The 9,878-nt window shown below is 43.6% G+C and overlaps 1 protein-coding gene across 1 annotated transcript in view; it reads right to left on the bottom strand.

Annotated features, from left to right (window-relative positions):
• Positions 1-9,878, bottom strand: part of LOC134396188 (zinc finger protein 436-like) — a 64,180-nt gene that overhangs the window by 50,230 nt on the left and 4,072 nt on the right. The gene's annotated exons all lie outside the window — the stretch shown is intronic.

Genomic DNA, 9,878 nt, shown 5'->3' with positions numbered 1-9,878 from the left:
GAATTCTGACCAGAAGTGTATAGGCAGCCAATGCAGTTCTTTTAAGACCAGTGTTATATGGTCTCGCAAGCATTCCTCCTTACGAGGGGGTTTGATGGGGCCAAGGATGAGATTTCTAGAAAGCTGTATGACTGTGATATTCAGACATCTATGGCAGCGGTCGAAGTGAGCCGCTCAAATGGGCTCTATAAAAGTATCATTACTGCTCCGGGAAAGGCTCCCCTGTATTTAACTTCTGGAATGCCACAAGAGCTGAGATGGCTATTTACTCGGTGCAGGTTAAATTCACTCCAGCTGATGGAGGTGAAGGCGCGCTATAAAAATCACCCTAGCGCCGATGTAGATTGCCCAGCAGGCTGCCCTAAAGCTGAGGATATAATTCATCTCCTAGTTGAGTGCCCAAGGTATGCGGAGCTGAGGAAACATTACCTTGAGCCTTTAATTCTCAGGTTTAATTTCATGTCATCTAAAGGTGTAGTTCAAACACTTTTGGTTGGTACAGACTATTACACATCATTTAGGACTGCCAAGTTTGTACAGCGGGCGATGGAGGTCCGGAAACTATTGATTGACTCAAACGATTAAATTCTAATAACCAATATTATATGTTGGTTAACATTGTAATTATAACCTAGTAACTCTTTTTTGTAGCACTTCTGCTGGCTAGTGGCAAGCTCGCGGCGGGTATGTTATTGTCTCGTCTGTTTGCGAATGGCCCATGCGGCTAATATGCAATAAAGTTTATTATTATAGGATGTTCCAGTGAGCAGTCTAGCTGCTGAGTTTTGCACTAGCTGCAACTTATGAGTTGTCTTCAAGGGCAGTCCCACGTAGAATGCATTGCAGTAGTCTAATCGGGAAGTTACCAGTGCATGCACTACTGTGGCTAGGTTGTCTCTGTCCAGGAAAGGCTGTAGCTGGTGGATCAGCTGAAGCTGGCTCCAAGTACTCCAGGCCACGGAGTCCCCCTGGGCCTGCAGTGACAAGGATGGATCTAGGAGTACTCCCAAGCTACGCACCTGCTCCTTCAGAGGGAGGTTAATGTTTTAATCAACCGAATTCATATATACACAGAAGCTAGAAATTCTGATGAATCTATACTTTTTTCTTTAGACAGATTGTGTTTTACATTAAATAATTAAAAAGACCCATTACTACTAAGAAGCAGTATGCCTATGTTGCTAGGGAACATGGGTGGGAGGGTATTGTTGCATCTGTGTTGTGCTTGCGGGTTCCCGGACAACAGCTGGTTGGCCACTGTGTGAACAGAATGCTATGCTAGATGGACCCTTGGCCTGATCCAGCAGGGCTCTTATGCTCTTCTAAAATTTCTCCCCGATTTTCTGAGGTCTACTGCCTCAGTAGATGGGAGGCTCCAATCCTAACTAACATACCTGGGAGGTGCCTCAAAGAACCACAGGAAAAGGTCTCATAGGAAGCATCCTCCATCTAACGAGACTACAAATTTTGTGCCCCACAGAAACAGATTCACCGGTTCTGTTCTGTTGAAGTTTCCTTTTCTTCCAGTTGAGGATTTTTAACAGCCTTTTATTCTGTTTTATCCCCCCCCCTCTTCCTCATTTATATATTATGATCAGCCTTCTCCTCCCTCTCAAAACAACTCCTCTCCAGCCGCCTCTCCCTTAAGACCAGAATCACAATATTGGCCCAGGATCATTTGCTGCCTTTAGCAAAAACAGCCACAAGCACCTCTCCCCAAAGCAGTAAATTGCCAATAATATTTTAAAAGCAAAGAACGCATTCCCCTTTCAGGACTCCCAGAATCACATGTCTCCTGGGAGGGCCGGCCTTGGTGGTGGGGCACCTCGTCCCTCATCTCTCTCGTTGGCCTGGTTCAGACAACACGCTAAACCATGCTGCTTAACCACAAAGTACAAGCAAGAAGGATCTTGAAGTTATTATAGAGCAACAGGGTGGATTCCTGCATTGAGCAGGGGGTTGGACTCGATGGCCTTGTAGGCCCCTTCCAACTCTGCTATTCTATGATTCTAACAGTGTGGTGTGGCTGCAAAAAAAGCAAATCACTCATGGTATCGATTAACATCTGTTTGGCACTGTTTAGGCCTCATCTTGGGCACTGCATCCAGTTCTGGGCACTACACCTCTAGAAGAATGCAGACAAGCTGGAAGGGGTTTAGAGGAGGGCAGGGAGGATGATTAGGGGGTCTGGAAACAAAGCCCTATGATGAGAGACTGAAAGAACTGGGATTGTTTAGCCTGGAGAAGAGAAGATTGAAGGGAGACATTAACTTTAGTGTATTTCATTAACCATTTTTGTGGTTAAGCAGCATGGTTTAGCGTGTTGTCTGAACAAGGCCTCTGCGTACCGTTGCTTGCTTTTGTCAGCCCAGCCGATCCAACAGAGCAGAGAACGAGGGGAGTGTCTCAACCCCAGGCAGAACTGAATCAGGGGACCCCCCATTTGCGGAGGAGGGGCAGTATCCGATTGAGGGAAGGATTTTAGTCAATACAGAGCAGTTTAATCAGTGCATCGGTTGATACATCGCATGAGCACTGCCATTCACCTCGAAACGTCTCCTTCCCATTTCCTAAATCAAAGGGTCCACCTGGTCTGCTAAAAGGAGGAAAGGAAGATGGTCCGTGACATTGTGGGAGGAATCCCAAATGGACCAGCCTCACCGGTTATCTCCATCTGGGGTGATATGGAGCAGGGGAGGGAGTCCACGTCACCGCCATGATGTGAATTCAGATTTGCCTCTGACACTTTGGGGGTTCATAGAATCATAGACTAGCAGAGTTGGAAGGGGCCCATAAGGCCATCGAGTCCAACAGGAATCCACCCTAAAGCATCCCTGACAGATGTTTGTCCAGCTGCCTCCTGAATGCCTCTAGTGTGGGAGAGGTTGAATTTGGGCATTTCCCCAACCTCTGGGGTCTTCCCATCCCTCCTCTCTCTTTTGTCCCCCATGTCCGTCTCTCCCTCTCCCTCCCTTGTAGCCCAGGGGCCCCCCAAAGCACAAGGCGGGAGGGGGGGGTCTCACCTGATCCCACCCAGGAAGCACTGATGCAGCACCTGGAAGAAGCTAAAAGACCTCTTTCCTCTGAAGGAAAAAGGCGGAACAGGAAGAGCCTTTGGCGTTGGGGGAGGAAGAAAGAGCATTTCCTGTGGAGGACACGGCCCCTCCCGAAATCCTCTTCCTCTCTAGGAAACTAGTTCACTTCTTTAACCCTTAGATGGTTAAAGCCAGATCCTTGCTCTGCATCTCTCCAAGCAGGACAGGGGAAACATTCTGCGCCACATTTGGCTTCCCCTTGTTTGCTGCTGGCTGTGATGTCTTTTTCTCTTCTCGTTGGGACCTTGTAAAAGCCGGAATAGAATGGAACAGGCCGGAGCAACGCTTTTACATTTAAACAAAAAAACATGCCAATTATTGGCATGTGTTAGAAACACTTGAGAACAATATTTTAGGACTAAAACCCTTGAAATATTATATAACTATTAACCCTATAACTCCCAGAACACACGAGAGCCAGTGTGGCGTAGTGGCTAAGGTGTTGGACTGGAAGTGTTGTCCCTCAATTAGGGTTTGCAGGTCCTGGCCCCGGCGCGTATATCCCAATCAAAACTCACATGGGGTCGAGAATCCAACTTAGCCAAGTTTTATTAGAACAATACTGCAGTATTGGGCACTCTAGCATCAAATCAAACCAGAGCACCCCGATCAAAATATACTGGAAACATTTGTAGTCTTTTGATCAGAAAAAAGTGCATTCAATTTGTCATTGATCAACGTCATTACATTTATAGCACCCCCTTTTTAGTAGCATGTTAGGTTACCAGAGAAAGTGCATACAATCATAAATCACCTGTTACATTCGTTGTCTCATTGGATAAAACCCTTCTCTTTGTCTCTAGTGTTCTCATTATTAAGGAATGCATAGCAAGCAATGCGAGCGACCTTAAACTAGAACTATGTGTGTGTATGTATCTGTTGCTTTTTACTTGGTACATCATATTCTTCTCACGGATGCAAGCATGCAATCTCAAGGCTGTGTTTGACTCTTTTTGAAACAGAGAGAACAATGTGAAATCTCTCTTTCTAGTGACATCAGAAGTAGTCCCCACTCGGCCAAGGAAACACACTGGGTGACTTTAATTAGGGTGACCATATGAAAAGGAGGACAGGCCTCCTGTGTCTTTAACTATTGTAATGAAAAGGGAATTTCAGCAGGTGTCATTTGTATATATGGAGAACCTGGTGAAATTCCCTGTTCATTACAACAGTGAAAGCTGCAGGAGCTATACTAGAGTGACCAAATTTAAAAGATGGCAGGGCACCTGCAGCTTTAACTGGTGTGATGAGGAAATTTCACCAGGTTCCCCATATATACAAATGACACCTGCTGAAATTTACTTTTCAATACAACTGTTAAAGGTACAGGAGCCCTGTCCTCCTTTTCATATGTTCATATGGCCACCCTACTTTAATAATAATAATAATAATAATAATAATAATAATAATAATAATAATTCTTACCCACCTCTCCATCCTGATCAAGGCAGGGAACAACAGTAAGTATAAAATACATACAATACTGATTAAAAACAATATACATTGTTAAAACTTCCTAAAAATAATCCTAAAAGCATCCTAATAACAATAAAGTTATTTATTATTTACTTTGGGCCAGTCACAGACTCTCAGCCCAACCCATCTCACAGGCTTGTTGTTATGAGGATAAAATGGAGAGAAGGAGGAGGATTATGTACATTGCCTTGGGTTCCTTGGAGGAAAAAAGACGGGATAGAAATGCAATAATAAATAAATAAGCACATCCAGAATGGAACAGAATGGCCAAGAACCGCCACTTCTGAACAAGTGAAATCAACCAAACTCACACCTCACTCTATGGCAGGGATGCAATAATTCACAAAATGTCCACAGAAACCATGTTCTGATACCCGTTCGAGACCACAGTCCATATTCTGCAAAAAGGGCCGGAACAGTAATTTCCAAGTGAGCCAACTCAACCAAACTCATCAGTCACACATTATTAGATGTGATTGACGAAGAAACCTCCAAAAACCTCCACGGAAACCCCGTTTCAGTAGCCGCTCTGGGCCATAGTCCTTATTCCACAAAACAGGCTGGAACAGCAGCTTCCAAATCAACCAAATTCACCATTCACACATTACTCAGTGGAACAGATATAATAGTCTCTAAAACCTCCTCCATGAAAACCACATTCCAATAGTCATTCTGGGCCATAATCTGTACTGGCTGGAACGGCAACTTCTAAGTGAACCAAATCAACTCCAGACTCTTTTGGGGAGAAAAACCAGTCTAGCAATAACTGCAATAAAACAAAGGCATGCTGTCAGGTATACTTTAAGGTGGATTCCTGCATTGAGCAGGGGGGTTATTTATTTATTTATTGCATTTTTATACCGCCCAATAGCTGAAGCTCCCTGGGCGTTTCACAAAAGTTAAAAACATTCAAAGTATAAAACAAACTGTATAAAAACATGATATAAAATACAATATAAAAGCACAACCCGGATAAAATCAGCAGCAGGGTTGGACTTGAAAAATCAGGGTTGGATTCGATGGCCTTATAGGCCAACTCTACTATTCTATGGCCTGGTTCAGACAACACGCTAAACCATGCTGCTTAACCACAAAATGGTTAATGGAATGCATTAAGGTCAATGCATTATCCGTTAACCATTTTGTGGTTAAGCAGCATGGTTTAGCGTGTTGTCTGAACGGGGCCAATGATTCTAAGCTTGCTGCTTGTTTGCTACTCCTTCTACTCAGAAGCCCTGGATCACCAATTTCCAAATGGTGAGATCAACCAAGTTCATACATTGGAACTGACTGACAATTATCTATGATTTAAAATAAGGTTATTCTGGGCAATATGCAATTTAGAATGTCAGAACACCTGTTTCCTTTGCATCCTCCTCAAGAAACTGACATATTATATTGAATCAAATGAGAATAGCCTGCAATGTTTGTTTATTTATTTATTTATTTATTACATTTTTATACCGCCCAATAGCCGAAGCTCTCTGGGCGGTTCACAAAAATTAAAACCATAATAAAACAACCAACAGGTTAAAAGCACAAATACAAAATGTTCAAGTTTAAAACCTTCCATACATTTTCACTTCCTACTATCTGACTTGTACCCACAGGGGAAGATTAAGATGACATTGTTTTCAGTGTTAATTAGACTATGGCCCAGAACGGGTATCGGAACATGGTTTTCATGGACGTTTTTGAAGTTATTATATCTATCCCACCTAGTAATGTGTGACTGGTGGATTTGGTTGATTTGGCTCCCTTGGACGTTGCTGTTTTGGCCTTTTTTGCAGAATATGGATTATGGCCCAGAATGGGTATTGGAACGTGGTTTTCATGTGAACCGCCCAGAGAGCTTCGGCTATTGGGCGGTATAGAAAATGTAATAAATAAATAAATAAATAAATAAATTTTGGCGCTAGTATTATATCCCACCAGTATTATATCTGTCCTGCTTTTACACCATCCTGAAACTGACAAGCTTCTTTCTTTCATCCCTTTTGGGTGGGGTGGGAGGTGTCCATTGTTGAGTCGATTAATCAGACCAACCTCTTGAATCGCCTTCTGGGCATTGAGTGAAATCCCTGCTCTCATTACATGGGTCCTCTGGTGCATTTCCACAGGTTATTTTTAGTGTGCAGTTGGACACAAAATGTGCAGTTGGAAATCTGATAATGTGCAGATGAAAAAAGTGGTGAAAAGAATAAGACACGTGTTATGTGTACATGTTTATTAAGAACTTAACAACAGACAAAGTCAGGGATGGCTTGTAACACAAATTATATAAGGATGCAGGTGAAAGAGCCCTTGATGTTGTGACTGATGTTGTTGGGTCCTGTGACAGCGTTGCCTGAATAGATGCGGGGGCAGAGTTGGCACTTGGGTCTATTGCAGGGTCTGGTCCCTCTGTCTGTGTCCTATTGCTGGTTAGCATCTGCTTCAGGTTGGGAGGTTATCTGTAGTAGGGTGACCCTATGAAAAGGAGGACCGGGCTCCTGTATCTTTAACAGTTGTATTGAAAAGGGAATTTCAGCAGGTGTCATTTGTACATATGGGGAACCTAGTGAAATAACAACAACAACAACAACAACAACAACAACAACAACAATAATGTTAAAGATACAGGAGCCCTGTCCTCCTTTTCATATGGTCACCCTGTGTAAAGGTCTAGGGAAAGCCCAATTGTTTGATTAAAACATCAACAACTATAAAACCAGACATCTTAAATTCACTGCAACTTACTTCCAGGTAACAGATTTGAGGCTTGCAACCCAAATCTAAGGAGGTGGATTGTTGAAGGGTGATTTTTTGGGAAGTGACTTTCCTTTCCTTTCTCCCCTCTCTCCTTTCCTCTCCTTCACCCCCTCATCCCCCACTCGCTCCCCCCTCCTCTCCTCCAAAAAACTCTTTCTTCCTCCATAAATAACCCAGCAGCTCTGCCCTGCGCTAACCCTAAAGGTCTGACCACAACCAGCCAAGCTCACCAAACTCCTTTGCATTGCACAGGACTCAGGTAGCCTGAGGAGAGCACGTGCGCCTTGCCTCGCTGTTCCTTTTCTATGCAGCCACAGGCACAATAAGGTGAGTCTCGATGAGAGATGAGCCTGTGGAGGAGCAGTGATGCTCTGGAAAAGGCGCCGGATCGATGCGTCTTTCTCTCTGTTGCTGTTGCTCCACTGACCAGGCTCAAGGCACCATTTTGGAGGTCAGAATTTCTCCGGCAAGCTGGACCAGGAATCCATTTCAGAATCTCCTGGAAATGGGACATTCCCGGTTTTCCAGGATGTATGGCAACCCTAATGGCATAGGTACTATAGAATCTCTCGATCATGTACTCCTATACTGTAATATGTATAAAGACTGCAGAGAGAAGCTGTTTCCCCCCTTATTAAGAATTCTCCCAGGGCGACAAATCATGCGAGGTACTAGTTCCCCTTTTCAGCACTGGTTAGGCCTCACTTTGAGTACTGCATCCAGTTCTGGGGTAGTTCGGAGGAGGGCAATGTGGATGATCAAGGGTCTGGAAACAAAACCCTGTGAGGAAAGACTGAAAGTACTTGAAAGGTTGTCCCACAGAGAAGGGCCAGGATCTCTTCCCGATCATGCCAGAGTGCAGGACATGGAATAATGGGCTCAAGTCATCAGGAAATATTTCCTGACAGAGCAGTATGACAATGGAACCAATTCCCTAGGGAGGTCATAAGCTCTCCCACACCAGAGGTATTCACGGTGCTACTGGACAGCCATCTGTCAGGTATCCTTTAAGATGAGCAGGGGGTTGGACTCAATGGCCTTATAGGCCCCTACCAACTCCAGTCCTCTATAACCTTCTGAAGAGCTGGTGATTTTGGTCTGAATCCTATGTCACTGAGAAGGTTGCTAGGTTCCTTCTTATTTCAATGCAAAGAAGGAGGAAATTATATTGATTCCATTTTAAAGTTTACTGGTTTTATTTAATTACCACTATTTTTCTTTGTACAAAACTGTGTATTGGTCTGTGACCATAATAAACCATTCATTCATTCAATTTACAACATACCAAGCAGCAATACAATAGAAACTATTACAAATAACTACAACGTTGGCAGATCAATACATAGTAGAAATATCAATACATACAATATCCAATAAAATAAACTAAAGTAATCCAACACCTGAGAACTAAATAGGATGAAGAACAAAGGACAATACGGAAATATTTAAAAATATAAATACATCTCCGTTCTTCATAAGGGTTTGCCACCATTATGTACATTTTGGAAATGTATGTTTCTGAGCCCAATTCAAGGTGCTGGTTCTAATCAATAAAGCCTTAGCTCAGGACCGCAATACCTAATGGAGCGCCTCTCCCGGCTTGAACCTACCTGTACGCTATTCTCAACAACTAAGGTCCTCTGTGTGCCTACACCGAGGTAGGCTCAGTAGAGCGGAACAAGGGAGAGGGCCTTCTCAGTGATGGCCTCCCAATTGTGGAATGATCTCCCCGACGAGGCCCACCTGGTACCAACATTGCTATCTTTTTGGCGCCAGGTTAAGATTTTTCTCTTCTCCCAGGCATTTAATAGTATGTGATGAGCTTCACTGATCCTGGCTCTGTTTTAATCTTGGCTGATAGCTTATATTTGTTTATAGATGTATCTTTGTGTATATTGTGTACCCTAACCACTTACCTAGGGAGGTTGTGGGCTCTCCCACCCTAGAGTCCTTCAAGAGGCAGCTGGACAACCATCTGTCAGGGATGCTTTAAGGGGGATTCCTGCAATGAGCAGGGGGTTGGACTTGATGGCCTTACAGGCCCCTTCCAACTCTACTATTCTATGATTCTATGTGGTTTCGTTGCTTTATGAGCTCTTTGATGACGAGTGAGATTATCCTTGCGACTGAAGCTCTTTCCACACTCCTGACATTTACATTTCTCTCCTGTGTGAGTTCTTTTATGTCGAGTGAGAGTCAGCTTATGTCGGAAGCTCTTTCCACATTCCAAACATTTATATGGTTTCTCCCCTGAGTGAATTCTTTGATGAGAAGTGAGATTTATCTTCTCAGAGAAGTTCTTTCCACACTCCAAACAATGATATGGTCTCTGCCCTGTGTGGATTCTTTGATGCTGAGTGAGAGTTCCCTTCTTACTGAAGCTCTTTCCACACTCCAAGCATTTATATGGTTTCTTCTGTGTGTGAGTTCTTTGATGCTCAGTGAGATGTATCTTTTGACTGCAGCTCTTTCCACACTCCAAACAATGATATGGTTTCTCCCCTGTGTGAGTTCTTTGATGAAAAGTAAGAGCTATCTTCTGTCGAAAGCTCTTTC

Source organism: Elgaria multicarinata, chromosome 3 (assembly GCF_023053635.1).
Source record: "Elgaria multicarinata webbii isolate HBS135686 ecotype San Diego chromosome 3, rElgMul1.1.pri, whole genome shotgun sequence".
In the NCBI taxonomy this organism is placed as follows: Eukaryota; Metazoa; Chordata; class Lepidosauria; order Squamata; family Anguidae; genus Elgaria; species Elgaria multicarinata.
The sequence above is the reverse complement of the archived record's forward strand: the minus strand, read 5'-3'. Positions and strand labels throughout refer to the sequence as shown.